Consider the following 15,742-nt stretch of genomic DNA (forward strand, 5'->3'; position numbering starts at 1 on the left):
CTATATGATCGAAACAAGGACGTTGCATTGAAGAGCTAAGGTATTGAGTTCGAGATCGAAGTCTCTTTCGAGATTGAGGTCGGTATCAATCGAAGCCGGGAGATATAGACTTCGAGTAACATCGGGGACAACTTATTAACGAAAAGAGTGTGATATTCTGATTGGTCGAGGATCGTGGCGTGAATCTCGGAACGGACCAAATCAGAAGCTGTTAATTAGCTGTTTATACGATTTTCTTCTGTAAGACATACCATAATTAGGTTTCATCTACCATATAAAGAGGAGTTCCAATCATTTGTAGGATTATTCTTCACTAAAACAAAAGCGATATAGCTCTTCTTTTCTGGCTCGTGTTCTTGTTCATCAATTTATTCAATCTTTACTGTTCTTATACTGTTATCACCTCGAGGTACCTTAATTCGAGGCTGGAGCTCTGTTTGCATACTGGTTTGGATTATTTACAGTTCGAAAGTCCACTTCCGGTCAAATTTCTCAAAAAAAAAATCTTCAAATTTCTAACTCTCGCCAAATGGCCCTAGAATGACCTACATACCTCTAAACCCATTTTCGGACACGCTCCCAATACCAGAATCACCATACGGAGCTATTCCCAGACTCAGGATCCCAAATGGACGTTGCTAACATTGAAATGCACTTCAACCCAAATTTATGAAATTCTTCCAAAATGTCAACTTCCACAATATGCGCCGAAACGCTCCCGGGTCATCCAAAACCCGATCCGGACATACGCTCAAGTCCAAAATCCTCATACGAACCTGTCGGAACCTTTAAATCCCGATTCCGATGTCGTTTACTCAAAAATCTAACCTTAGCCAATTCTTCCAACTTAAAGCTTCCGAAATGAGAATTTTCTTTCCGAATCAACTCCGAACTTCCCGAAATTCAATTCCGACCACACGTACAAGTCGTAATACCTGAAGTAAAGCTACTCATGGCCTTGAATCACTGAACGACGCGCTGGAGATCAAAGCGACCGGTCGGGCCGTTACAGTTTGCTTTGCTTTGGCATGCGATATAGTCGTGAACTCATGCTTCCTTTGGATTTGGATATTGCTGAATGTCGTTATTTGTCCGCCATTGAATATCTACTTCAAGATTCTTCCTTTTGCAGTTTCAGACTTCGGTGGTTGGATCAATTTGTTCGTTAATCCTTGTAGTATTGTAGCGGAACCACTCAGCGCATCCTTCTTGCGATATTGTGGCTTTGACGAGAAATCACTTAAATAGAGAACAAGGTATGTTGCCCCAAATATATACAGTCATCATATGAGATTTGCTCTTTTTTGCAATATCCAAGAAAGTAAATTATTCGATCCATCCAAGCAACTGGTCTTGAACATGCGTCGAGTGACCGGACCAACATAATAGAGATCAACAGATGTGACTGCATTAGGTCCTTACTTAGAACACCATTAATCTATCTAAAGGCTATCACAATAGTTGATTTTGAATATTGTAGTTTCCGATTTACAGGAGAAAGAGATGAAGGGCAGAACTGGTCCCACTGGGCGTGTCAATTTGTTTGCAACAAATTATATGTGATACAAAAATAAATTACAACCACAATATAAATATGAAAAAAAAAATTATTGATAAAATAATGCGGGTATAATTATATTTCTCCCTTGATTCTTTACTCTGATTTGTTATCCGTAATTCGAAGGCCTTAGCGGCGTATTTCTCGAACGTAGAATGATATGCATCTCCTTGATGTATTTGATTATCAAGAAGCATGTAGCAACACTCTATTTGGATCTTAAATGTTGCTAGAACTTTGAACAAAACATATTTGGCATGTCTTTGATCTCTTAATGAATATTCCAAGAGTTTTATGCAATTTTAAAGATCATATATTTGATCTCTTTGTGCATATTCCGAGAGTTTATGGAATTGTTGAGATGATCTCAATTTTTAATATGTCTTTTCAAAGGGAATATGTGACCCTTATTATAACTTTGATTTAGGGTTAGGGTAGAGTAGCCTCCAAGCAACCCTAGCAGACTTTTTGGGCTTGAAGACCGGCTTGTCTTGTAGAGGCCCCACCTAAATCAGATTAAATTTTAATGTCTACACACATAACTCGTACTTTCGGGGTTTATACCCTCAGAACCAAGTTTAGAAATGTTACTTACCTCAAACCGTCAAATTCTTTATTCCAATAAGCATTTGCCTCGCGAATTGGCTTCTGAATACCTCATATCTAGTCACAATTAATTCGATACAGTCAACACGAATTATAGGAATCAATTTCATATGAAAATACTAAATTTTCCTATTAAAATCCGAAATTCAACTAAAAAATCAACAATAGGGCCCACGTCTCGAAACCCGACAAAAGTTACAAAATATGAACGTGCATTCAACCACGAGTCCAACCATACCTATTTTACCAAATTCCGACATCAACTCGACCTCCAAATTCTCAAATCTTATTTTCAAATCCCTAGGCCCAAATTCTCGAATTACACCTCAAAAATACGTAATCTAATCGGATATTCAAAGATAATTCAATATTATTGACTAACAATGATTACAAGTGACTTACCTCAAATTTTTCCGTGAATTCTCGCTCAAAAATCGCCCTAATACGTGCTTGAAATGTCCAAAAGTGAGAAAAAATCTCGGACACTTCGATTTACACTACCCAGCATTTTCGCATATGCGATGCACTTGGCCGCATCTGCGGTTGCGCTTTTGCGGTGAAGCTTTCGCTTCCGCAACTGCCTTCGCTTCTGCGGACAAGAAGTCCGCTTCTGCAAACTCGCTTCTGCTTTAAAGCTGTCCGCTTCTGCGAAGCAGCCTCCCCTCTCGCCCTTCCGCTTCTGCGATCGCACACTCGCAGGTGTGACCCGCTTTTGCGGTCCACCTGTCCGCTTCTGCGATCACTGCCTCAACCCACGCCTGGCCGCTTCTGCGATGGAAAACTCGTTTATGCGAGGTCGCACCTGCGAGCAAAACTCCGCAGGTGCGATTGCACCAGAAGGCAAAAAAATTCAGTAGTTGTTTAAGTCCAAATTTTGATCCATTAGCCATCCGTAATCCACCCAAGAACCTCGAGACCCTAACCAAAAATACCAACAAGTCCTAAAATATCATACGAACTTAGTTGAGGCCTCAAATCAAATCAAACAACGCTAAAAATACGAATCGCACCCCAATTCACCTAATGAAAACTAACGAATTCCGACTTCTATATTCGATGCCGAAACCTATCAAATCAAATCCGATAGAGTTCAAATTTTGCACACAAGTCAGAAGTGACATAACAGACCTATAAAAAAAAATCAGAATTGAATTCCGACCTCGATATCAATAAAGTCAACTCCCGGTCAAACTTCCAAGCCTTCAATTTTCTAATTTCACCATTTCAAGCCAAATTAACTACGGACTTCCAAATTATTTTCCGGACACACTCCTAAGTCCAAAATCACCATACAGAGCTATTGGAATCATCAAAACTCTATTGCGGAGTCGTTTACACACAAGTCAATATCCGGATAACTTTTTCAACTTAAGTTTTCATCCTTGAGACTAAGTGCCTTAATTCATTCCAAAACCTCACCGGACCCGAACAAACTACCCCGAAAAGTCACATAATAACTGTAAAGCATAAAATGAATAATAAATGAGAGAACATGGCTGTAATACTTAAAACGACCGGTCGAATCGTTATATTAAAACTATAGTAGTATTTGGGCAAAATAGACAATTTTTCTTCCATATATAATAAAGCGATCTTAACTCCAAAAAGTTCACCCTCTCACGTACATTAGATAGACATATTACTTATTTATTATTATGACTATATTTCTTCCTAAAGACACATACACGCCTAAATATTTATGAAACTTAAAAGAGTATAAAACGAAGGCAAGATTTTATTTATTGGAAATCAACGAGGATTTGGGTATTGGAAACATAGATTATTTTAGAAAACTACCGTGAGATTTGGTTACATATTATATGTAAAGTATTAAAATAAACTAGAAATAAACCGAACAATATGAAAAAACATGTAATGCACCTAATAATCTAAAAAATTATGGAGTAATTTATATGAAGTTAATTACCACAAAGTTGAGTTGGCCTATATATATAATTTTATACCTTTTAAAAATTAAATTATTCCTTCAACAAATAAATCTATATTAAACAGTTTATATTAATTTAAAAAATCTAATAGGATTGACAATCATTTTTTTTTTTTATGATTTTACATTTATTCGTTAACTTTTATTATATAACTCAAAAATAAATCTTAAAATAATATTTATTTGACTTTCTTTTATATTTTGTATTCGTTGAGATTAGGTAAACGTGCAACGCGCATACCATAAAGGCTAATACTATATTAAAAACACGAAAGACCTTAGCGAAATGTCGTTCGCTTTTTTTATCCTTAAAAATAGATTTCACATTAGACAAATTTGACATTTCCTTATATTTCTAATTTTAGGACCTTTAAAGCTAACTAAATCTTTTTAATTAAATATTTTTCTTATTTAGATTATGTAAGAACTCCTAATATTTAGTAATTTTAAATCTTTCCATAATATTTTCTATATATAAGGAATCATATTACTTCGAAAAGAATTAGAGGGAAAAGATTATTTCAGAAATAAATATATATCCTTTAGGATTCCTTTACTAATATTGTCGTAAGAAAAGATAATTATACTTCTTCTTTAAAGAACACATAATATTATCTTTGTTAACAATACGTAAACTTATATAATTGTATTATATTATTATCTTTGTTCTTAACTCAAATGGATAATAAGAATAAGTGCAAATATTATGTGTTCTTAGCTCTTGGGTAGGAATAAGAAATTTATATTGTTTTGTGAAGAACGTGTACTAAGCAGGCACCTCCGTCTATGATTAAAAATTTAAAATATTTATAACAAATAATATCTTAATAGTACTTTAACTTTAAATTCTTTTATCAAAATTATGAAGAACACGTAATATCGATCTATATCGTTGGGAACTTTAATTTCTATCCATCCATCCATGCATCTATCTTTACGCAAAATAGCCGGCGATATTCATTGTTTACCTTTTCTAGCCATATGCATATATTATATATAATTATATACATATAATACATATGTGTATAATTATTCATCTATATAATATATTGGATGGACGACTGTTTGGGTTAATTCTTCATCTATATATCTATCTATATCTATGTTATACTAAAAGAACGAAGTCACTTAGCGAAATATCGTTAATTTTTTCTACACTTAAATTAATTTCACCCTAGACAAAATAGTCAATTAATCATTCTTCTAATATTTAGAAAAAAATATTTAATTATTTTTCCTATATTTGAATTTTTTTTTAAAATTATTTTCTAATATTTAGGACTTCTTTCCGTCCTTTTTCCTAATATCACAGTGCGTAAGAAGAAAATTGATGTTTATCGAAAACTTTGAAGAAGAAAAAAAAACCTTTGACCACTTTCCTCTTCCTTTTTGACAACCCAACGATAGCCTTAAGTTTCATATGTACTTGCATCTCATACGACTACAAAATTATATAGCTTGAGAATATAATTCCTACAAGCAATTTAATTGTCTCAAAGTATCCCCAAAGTGTTTAACAATTCCTAATTTAAATAGAAACTAAATATACGGAGTTAAAATAGTCTAATATGAAATGTAAAATAAAATAATTGATCTACATGATAGAAAAAAAATGAATATTCCTAAAATATCTAACGTAAATAAAGAAAAAGAAAAAAACAAATTCTTAAAATTTCAGTCATAAATAAATGAGAAAATACTTTTTCAAGAAGGAATCAAATTTTATTCAATTCCTAAAATCCTAAGTTTAATAAAATAAAAAAATATCTTTTCAAGAAGGATTAAAATTATTATCAATTCTAAAATTTCCTAACATAAAAGAGAAAATTGTATACCTTATTAAAAAGAGAATTCTAGCTTATTTTGTACAGGCTAATAAACAAATACTACAAAATTTATGTACCGTAATTTCAATAAAGCGTATGAGGATTGAGGATTTTTGTGAGGCAATGTTTATTTCGTTATAGAATTACTAACATAGAATCAATATTCATCATATTTAGGAACTTTTATTATTTTTTAAAATTTTATTTTATAACTCAATATATATATATATATATATATATAATAGTGTTTTTCTTAAAAATATATTGATATTATTTATTTTTAATTTAAATTTATAAAAAGTAACTAATTATTAACTATCCTAACTAATTTTGTTCAAAAATTTGACATTTGTTGATTTTTCAACGTAACATTTAGCATCATCATATTGATTTACTTCTTCTATTCTATATAGATAGAAGATTTCAATAGCACCCATTCGTAGTTAAGTATGATTCTTTCATAAAATTTTAGATCTGGAAAGGTTCCAATTTCTCCAACCTAATTTTTGATTTGGATATCAAAATCTTAAACTTTATAACAAACCTAGAGGAGGTGGCACTAGAGTGGGGAGAAGAATAGGAGAAGAGAGTGGCGGGAAACTTTTATTTTTTTCAAAATTTATACAATATGGGCCCAAACGGGTAAGATCCCAAAATATGGGCCTATTTTGGTTATAGGGTTGGGTCGGGTGACATACTATGTAATTCTTTCTAATTAGGCACTCGACCCCTTCTTTTTTTCCCCCTCTTTTACCCTAGACCGGACGCGTCGTCATCTGACTTCTTCTCTTTTGTTGCTTTGGATCGATATTTTCTTAAACCGTAAATCTCCGCTTTTGTCATCGAAAATTCTCCCAATTGCTTTGGATCTTGTTTCGTCCAACTAATTGAAGCTTAACAATAGCTTCTTCGTGCACAATGGCCGCTTCTTCAGGGGTATGACAGGTTCCTAGCCTCTAAACTTTTTCTTGGGCGAGTAACGTCATTATTCGACTCCCTTCCTTTTTCCCCCATCTTTTACCCGTAAGACTAGACGCTTTGTCATCAAACATTTTTCCCTGTTGTTGCTTTGCATCCATATTTTTTTTTCAAGCATATATCTCCGCTTTGTCATCTAACATTCTCCCAATTGCTTTGGATCTCGTTTCGTCAAGTAACTGAAGTATCGATTCTCTTTTCTTCCTTGCAGCAACTTGTGTTTTTTAAATCACAGTTTTGCAATTTTGTGTGTCTCTCTATCTATCTCTCTCTCTCTCTCTCTCTCTCTCTCTCATATATATATATATATATATATATATTAAATTTTCAGAGCGTAAAATTCTCAGCCTTTAAAAACCCTAAACGTACATTGGTTGAAGCTTTCTATAATATTTTTTTTGGTTGGTAATTATGTATTTTATTAATCACCAAGTAGAGGAATACAAAGTACAACCCAGCAAAACTCAGTTGGCTGTTCTAAAAGAAATACTCACAAAAGCCTATACAAAGGTGTTATCTATTTATCCTAGTTGTAGCATGAAGTGTCAAAAACAGACACAAATTAAAAATAGTATTGCTGTAGCATGTGATTCATATCTCCAGTAGCTCTAAAGTTGCAGACACAAGAAATCTCCTTAGCAAGGGTGAGTTGATCTCTTCTCTCCCCTTTAAATATTCTCAGGTTTCTTTCCCTCCAAACTGCGTAGGCAAATTCTGCGTAGGTCATCTTTATCAGCTTAGCCCTCTTAGATTTTCCCCTAGCTTGTATAATGATCCATGTAAAGAATTGATTCCATGAAGATAGAACAACAGGTTGGATTTGCATCCATTTCATGAGTCTGCTCCACAAGTCTACAACAAATTTGCATTCTCCAAATAAATGGTCTCTAGTCTCAGTAGTGGTTAGGCAAAGTACACATTGAGGATTCACTTTTATTCCCCATTTTGCAAGTCTATTCACAGTCAGCAACTTATTTTGACATTGTAGCCACATAGTAAATAGAGCTTTAGGTCTAGCAGCATTTTTAAATATCAGGTTCTTCCATCCAACTTTTGGGAGGGCAGGTAGCAGTTGTATATAGATTTGTTTGATAAGTCTTTCTCCTTCCGTCAAGGGTTTATACAGTTGAGCAATTGTACTCCTAGCACCCAGTATCTTCCTCACCATCCAACTGGATTGTTGTGGTATAGGTATATCAGTTATCCTCTGGCCTTTTATATAGTAGGAATGTATCCATTTCACCCATAACCTGTCTTGTTTATGCTCTAGGTCCCAGAATATTTTTGCAATAGCTGCTTTATTCCATATCTGTAGGTTAATCAAGTTGAGACCACCAACAGATTTAGGTAGACATATTCTTTCCCAAGCAACCAAAGCCTTCTTGGTAATTGTATTAGCTCCAGACCACAAGTAGCTTCTGCAATATGCTTCTATCAACTTCAGAACTTTCACGGGTATTATGAACAATTGAGACCAATATGCTTGTATCCCAAATAAAACTGTCTGTATCAGCTGAAGCCTTCCTGCATAGGAGAGTTTTTTTGCAGTCCATGAAGTAATTCTAGCCACAATCTTATCAATGAGGGGATGCCATTGTATAATTGTCAACTTCTTAGTATCCAAAGGGATCCCTAAGTACTTGAACGGCAACTCCCCATGAGTGTAACCAAAAACCTGTAGGATCTCTTTTTTAATGTTTGCCTCCACTCCTCTGAAATAGACAACACTTTTTGATAAGTTTGCTTGTAGGCCAGATGCAGCAGAGAAGATGAGGAAACAGTCATTCAATGCCTTCGCAGATTCTACATCCCCCTAGTAAATAAGAGCAGGTCATCTGCGAAACTTAGATGAGTAATATCTAGCCTTCCACATCTTGGATGGTACTTGAAATGTTTCACTTGCTTCAGACCGAGGAGGATTCTGCTCAAATATTCCATAGCTATGGCAAAGAGGAAGGGGGACACGGGGTCCCCTTGTCTCAAACCTTTAGCTGCATTGAAAGGCTCCAATGTTTCTCCATTGAAAAGAATCAAAGTAGTTGACTGTTTTACACAAGTCATTACCCATCCAAAAAACTTTGTTGGGAAACCTAACTCTTCCATAATCTACTCTATGTATATCCATTCCACTGAGTCATATGCTTATTGCATGTCTACCTTTATCATGCACCTAGGAGAGATATGTTTTCTGTTATAAGCCTTTATCAGTTCATGAGATAAAATGACATTATCTGCTATCTTTCTTCCAGGTATAAACCCAGCATGTGCTTCTGAGATAATGAAAGACATTACCTTTTGCATTCTGGAAGCTATGATCTTGGATATTAATTTATATATGTTAGTTTACAGATATGTATAGTGTAGTCTTGTTCCACATTGGAAGATGAGTAATATCTCTTTGTAGTGTATAGCTATAAATAAGGACCTCTTGTATTGTATTTATCATACAATATCAATAACATATTTTCTACTGTGCCTTTTCACATGGTATTAGAGCATTAGTGAGAAAGGATCGGTGTGCGTCATTCCAGCGTTAACCGGGAAGAAAGAACTTAGTCATCGTGCAATTTTTCCGGTGACCTAAGGCTTGTCTAAGTGAAAGTCACTTTATGTCGGTATTGTGCTAAAACCAACACCACCACGAGGTAGATCACTATCCGACAACCAACCCCTGAAATTTTATCCGGCAGAAAAGCCGCCACACTCCTCCACGCGCCGGCAATAACTTTTCCGGCGAGGGTTCCGGCCACTTTTTTGCGAAGCTTCTTCAGGACAGTGTGCTCTCCTCAAAATTTCGAGCCTACCCATCTAAATTTAAATCAAATTTCGACCACTTTTATATTTTTCCGGCGTGAACAATGACCTTTTCGGCCATTTTTTGAAAATATTTCTTCAGGACAACTTGCTCACAAAGGAATTTCGAGTCTATCCATCCTGGCTACGATAAATTCTGAGAACTTTGGAACTTTTCGGCGAGCAACAGTATTTCTGGCACAGAACAATGTTCTGTTTTCCTGCTATAAACAGTATTTTTCAAGCTATTTCTTCAGTTTTCTCACATGAGTTACTTATTTTCACTATTTCAAGTTAACCCTACTACTACAAATTGTAGCGACATGGGAACCGATGCTTTGAATAATCGTATGGTTTCTTTAGCAGAGTATATTGAGTTCCTTCAGTATAAAGCATGTAAGCAGACATCTTCTGAGATACCTTCTGTTGTTCAAACAGGTAATAATAGCATGACTTGTTTCTCTCAATCTTCATCCTCTGAGTCTTGAGTCATTGATTCAGGTGCATCAGATCATATTTCTGGTAACAAATCTCTTTTCACTACTATTTTGTATTCTCAATCTCTTCCAAAAGTCACAATGGCCAATGGGTCTCAAACCATGGCAACTGCAATAGGTCAAGCAAGCTCACTTCCTTCCTTACCTTTAGATTCAATCCTTTATGTTCTCAATAGTCATTTTAATCTCATAACTGTTAGTCGCTTAGCCAAATCACTTAAATGCGATATTTTATTTCTTAACGACCATGTTTTTATACAGGAACGCAGTACGGGGCGGATCATTGGTACCAAGCGTGAATCAAACGGACTTTATTACCTTATCCTTGCTAAATCACATGGACTTACATCTTGTCTTCCTTCTACAACTTGTCCTGTTACTGATTCACCAGATTCAGTTTGTCAAAACTTCAAAAAATGGTATATGGTTTATCTCACTTGTAAGCTCTAGAGTGTGAGTCATGTCAGCTCGGTAAGTATACTCACTCCCATTTCCCTCCACGTCTTGATAATCGAGCAGAGTCACATTTTACTTTAGTCCATTCAGATATTTGGGGTCCTAGTCAGGTAAGTTCCACCTTGGGATTCCGCTACTTTGTCAGTTTCATTGATGATTATTCCATGTGCACTTGGATATTTTTGAAAAAAATTCAATTTGAGCTGTTTTCTATTTTTCAGGCCTTCCACGCTGAAATTCAAAATCAATTTGGGGTTTCTATTCGCACATTTCGTAGTGATAATGCCCGAGAGTATTTGTCTTCCCCATTTCAGCAGTTTATGAAATCTCATGGGATTATTCATCAAACATTTTGTCCGTACACATCTTAACAAAATGGGTTAGCTGAAAGAAAGAATAGACATCTTATTGAAACTGCTCGTACCCTACTCATACAATCTCATGCTCCGTTGCATTTTTTGGGGGATGCAATTCTTACATCTTGCTATCTTATTAATCGTATGCCATCTTCAGCTATCCAGAACCAAGTTCCATTCTCTGTCATGTTTTCCCACTTACATTTGTTCTCTCTTCCACCCCGTATCTTTGGAAGCACTTGTTTTGTCCATAACCTTACTCCAGGAACAGATAAGTTAGCTCCTCGTGCTCTTAAGTGCATATTTCTAAGTTTCTCGAGAACACAAAAGGGGTATCGATGCTATTCTCCTGACCTCCAGCGATACCATATGTCCGCTGATGTTACATTCTTTGAAACCCAATCATACTTCACAGGTTCAGGTAATCACTTAGATATTTCCGAGGTACTACCAGTTTCATCTTTTAGAGATTCAGTCACTCCAGCTCCACCACTTACAACTCCAGTTGTAGCTTCACCACCTACAACTCCAGTTCCACCACCTACAGCTCCGGTTGTAGCTCCACTACCTATAGCTCCAGTTCCTCTACATAATCCAGTTCAACCTTCTGCAGCTCCACCACTATTGACTTATCATCGTCGTCCACGTCCAGCATGAGGCCTAGGTGATTCACGCCCCACATCAGATTCTGCACCTACTGCAGACTTGTCTCCTTAGTCAACCAATTGCACTCCGCAAAGGTGTACGATCCACACATAATCCTAATCCCCACTATGTCGGTTTAAGTTATCGTCAAGTCACTACTGATGTGATAGGGATGGGCCATTCCTCATGATCATCTTGTTTACAGCAGGCAGACTAGCAGCAGATGATCCCATCAAGGCTTTGCAGAAGTAAATAATTTCTAATTTGATCTCCTCATGATCCTGTAGCTTTATTCCTGTTAAGTTTTATTCCTGTTAAGGAATTGAGTTTCAGAATTTGCTTTCTTTGTTTCTTCTCCTTCATCACTGCTGAAAAATATTTACTATTTGAATCCCCCAACTTTATCCAGCTCTCTAGCCTTTTGTTGAAGGATACTCTCTTCAATTAATGACCACCTTTCTAATTACTGCAGGCAGATTTTTTCTTGATCAACCAATGCATCAGTATATTGTTCTGCGAGTTGTGCTTGTATATCTTTCAGAGCTATTCTACTCTGATCAATCTTCTCCGTTATTCCTTTGTACTCTTTTGCGTTCAATTGTTGAAACTTTGGTTTGAGCGTTTTCAGTTTCAACCAGATATTCTTCATCCTGCTACTAGTTTTATTATTGGCCCACTCTTCTTCAACAATTTGTAAGAAGGATGAATGATCTGCCCAGACATTGAAGAATCTAAAAGGTACTTTATTGTTATTCATAGTGGTCCTGATGGGAATAAGCATAGGAGCATGATCAGACACAAATGGTTTCCCATATTGCAAGATCAAATGGCCAAACTGCATCATCTATTCATCATTTCCCAGTGCCCTATCAAGCCTACTACATACCCTAGCACTTCCAAGTTGCTTATTAGACCAGGTGTAATATTCTCCATTCCGTGGCAATTCATTTACCAGCAAATTGTGATAGCAATCAGAAAAATCTTTGATTTCTGCCCATAGTACAGGGGATTCAGACATTTTGTCTTGAGGGTATAACATTGCATTGAAGTCTCCACATATCAGCCATGGTTTAGTAATTTGAGGAGCCATACTCTGTAGTTGTTCCCATAATATTTTCCTTTGCTCGATAGTATTGCATCCAGAGATTACTGTTAGGAAACAATCCATAGTCCATACCATCATGTCTTTCCATTATCTGGCAGTGAATATATTGAGCATCACTAAACACTGCTTGTATATCATAGGCTCTATCATCCCAAACAACCCAAATAGACCATTCACTGCATCTTTGTAGTTGTTGATCATCTTCCATCCGGGAGCTATCTTATCTGCTACATATTTGCTTTATTTTCTTTTACTTTTGTTTCTACTAGGCCAGCTATCTTGATGTGGTTGTCTTGTAAATATTTTCTCAATTCCTTTTGCTTATACCTCTTATTTATTCCTCTCATATTCCATATCAACCAAGTCATTGGGTATTGTGAGGTCCTCCACCTTCATCAGGAGGCATTTGATCATGATCTCCTATATGAAGAGCTTGAAACCCGTTTTTCATTGGAACAGAATAGCTCCCAATTGGTCTTACCTCTTCATCATTCTTTACCACTGCTTTACCCCTTGTATTTTGTTGTTTGTGATGTTGAACTTGCGCAGGTGTATTACTAGCTTGCTGAATCATACTTGTTGATCCCACAGTCCCTGCTCCATTTTTCTCATTTTGCTGTTGAATATTTCCCCTGATTTCCTGTTTAACATTCTGCTTATTTGTGTTGTCATTTTGCTGCTTTAGTCCCTTTACTTGCCAGGTGGGAATTGTTCTTTTTGGCCTCCTCCTGCTCCTCCTCCTCCTTCTTCTTCTTCTTCTTCTTCTTCTAGGCTGTTGGAATCTCTCTTTTTGTGCAGCCCTCTCTTCATACTTAGCTATAATGTTTTTGGATAACTAATTTTTACTTTCGTCCTTTGATATCATCTACTGCTCTCTGATTCCCAATTACATGACAGACCTTCAATTTTGGCTAATTAATTTATTTTACTAGTGTTCAAGGTAAAGTTGGTGCCTTTTTCCCTCTGTGAATATTTTTCAAAGTACATTTCGTGCCTTTTCCCCCTTGTGAATATTTCAATTATTCCTGCATTTTTTTTTTTTTTTTTTTTTTTTTTTTGCAGTTAATTTTGTCAGAAGTGGTGAATCAGGTTATTCAACATATCCTTTTCATCTTGTCCCCTTTCTCGGTTGACAGCAAAATACAAATCAATATGAATATGACTCAGTATCTATCTGCAGCGAGATGGGTGATGTTCTCCCCCTGTGCGCCTCTCCCCTCCCCTGCGTTGAGCCTCCTCGCTTTCACAGCATTGTCAGTGTTTCCTATCAGAAGTGCAGGTAGATGTTGATGACCGTGGTTTCAAATTTGAAGTTGATTAGGTTACCCGGTGCATATACTTGTAGTCAACCAGCCGGTATGTCTTTTGGCTTCTTCAATTGAAATTTATCCTAGCAATCTCTATAAACATATACCAACAGATAGTTACAATGCTTTTCTAGCTCGGTTGGCAGATCAAAGCCATAATTTCTTTGCTTAAACTTTGAAGTTGTGACTTTTTGTGCAAAGTTGCCCTCTCTAATTGTGCTTGTTTATAGATTTGGTGTGCTCGATTTTGTGTGTTTAGTAACTTTATTTGAGATGCTCAATATGTTTTTCTGTGTTTCTTTCAGTTCGTCTCATAGTGGGTGATGACTGGCGGTGGTTTCTTCTTAATTTTATTCCCTTATGGTGTATATGGGCTGTCTTTCCAATTTTTGTGGAGGATGCCGGTCCTGTCACCTTTTTCAGTTACTATATTGTTAGCACTAATGCTTATCTGATTCCATGGTACTCTGTTTGTTATTGGCATCGCGAGATGTCGCCTTTCCGGTTAATTGGTGCTAAGGCGAAATTTATGATTGAGGTCATTCCTATGATAGTTGCAGCAGCCTTGCATCACCTTTTGGAGTACAATGTTGGTTATTTCGTTATACTGCTAGGCTGCACCGCATGTGTCTATATCTTTACCCACTTCATGCACGCAGCATATGATATTGGACTTTTTGACTTTTTGCTGGGATTAGCAATGCTTGTTCTTGTTCACTGGCTGAATGAAGAATTGTTAGTTGGTGTTTTGGTTTTGAGCTTCTGCCTTTGTTTAAGTTTCTACAGATACATGACGTATTGTGCTCCTGAATTACCTAATCATCCTAAAAAAGAGTTGGAGGAGGAGCTGCCTTGTTGATATGAAGGGGACATTTGCGTACCTTTCCAGTATCTCTTAAATTTATGAGTTACTTTTTCTTTTGAGATGACATGTATTTGTTCTAGCTTTATCTTTGTGTCCTTGTAGACGCAGCTAGGATTTCAACCTTATGGTTTCTGGATTTTAGAACGATGATTCCAAGTGTTAGTGACTGGGTTCTATATTTAATATTTGTACATATTTAATAAATTCTAAATACTAAGGATCTGTTTGGCCATAGATTTTGTCAAAATATATTTGAGTTTTTTTTTGGCAAATACATGTTTGTTCATAAATTTTATTCATATTTTGGCAAATTCCCAAAACCCAAATCCTAAAACCAACTCAAGAGCTGGTTTTGCCCCAAAATATTACTATTACATTTTTTAAAAATTGCTCCAAAATTTTGTATTTTATAAAAGAGCCCACCATTTATTATTTTGTAACAATGTTGCTTCGTCTTCTCGGTCATCTGATAGTGTATTATGTAATTCATTATAAAAATGATAATTTTGTACTAAATTTATTTATGTTCAGGATTATGATTTGCGATAATATAATGGATGTTATTGACGAAGGTACTGTTGGGTATTTGTGATAGTTTTAAGAACTTGTGGGTATAAGTCATGTTTTTTCAAAAAAAAAAGTGAAATATGTTTTGAAAACTCATGTCCAAACACATTTTCATCTTTAAACCAAACTTCACCCAAATCCGATTTTTCAAAACAAATTTGGTAATTTATGACCAAACGCTAGCTAAATACATTGTTTGAGCAAAAACTATTGGGATCGGCCGAACTCGTATTTC

The 15,742-nt window shown here is 35.8% G+C and overlaps 1 long non-coding RNA gene across 3 annotated transcripts; it reads left to right on the forward strand.

The window, feature by feature from the left end:
- The first annotated feature begins 6,661 nt into the window (after positions 1-6,661).
- On the forward strand, positions 6,662-15,174 carry LOC142176442 (uncharacterized). 3 transcript variants are annotated; one of them, XR_012705061.1, is made up of 3 exons: positions 6,662-6,874; positions 9,166-13,708; positions 13,831-15,174. It is a non-coding gene; the product is annotated as an uncharacterized LOC142176442 (long non-coding RNA). The 3 variants fall into 3 exon arrangements; XR_012705062.1 differs by having other exon boundaries at positions 10,148-13,708; XR_012705063.1 differs by having other exon boundaries at positions 10,468-13,708.
- The last annotated feature ends 568 nt before the right edge of the window (positions 15,175-15,742 follow it).

The sequence above is a fragment of the Nicotiana tabacum genome, chromosome 22, assembly GCF_000715075.1.
Source record: "Nicotiana tabacum cultivar K326 chromosome 22, ASM71507v2, whole genome shotgun sequence".
Lineage (NCBI taxonomy): Eukaryota > Viridiplantae > Streptophyta > Magnoliopsida > Solanales > Solanaceae > Nicotiana > Nicotiana tabacum.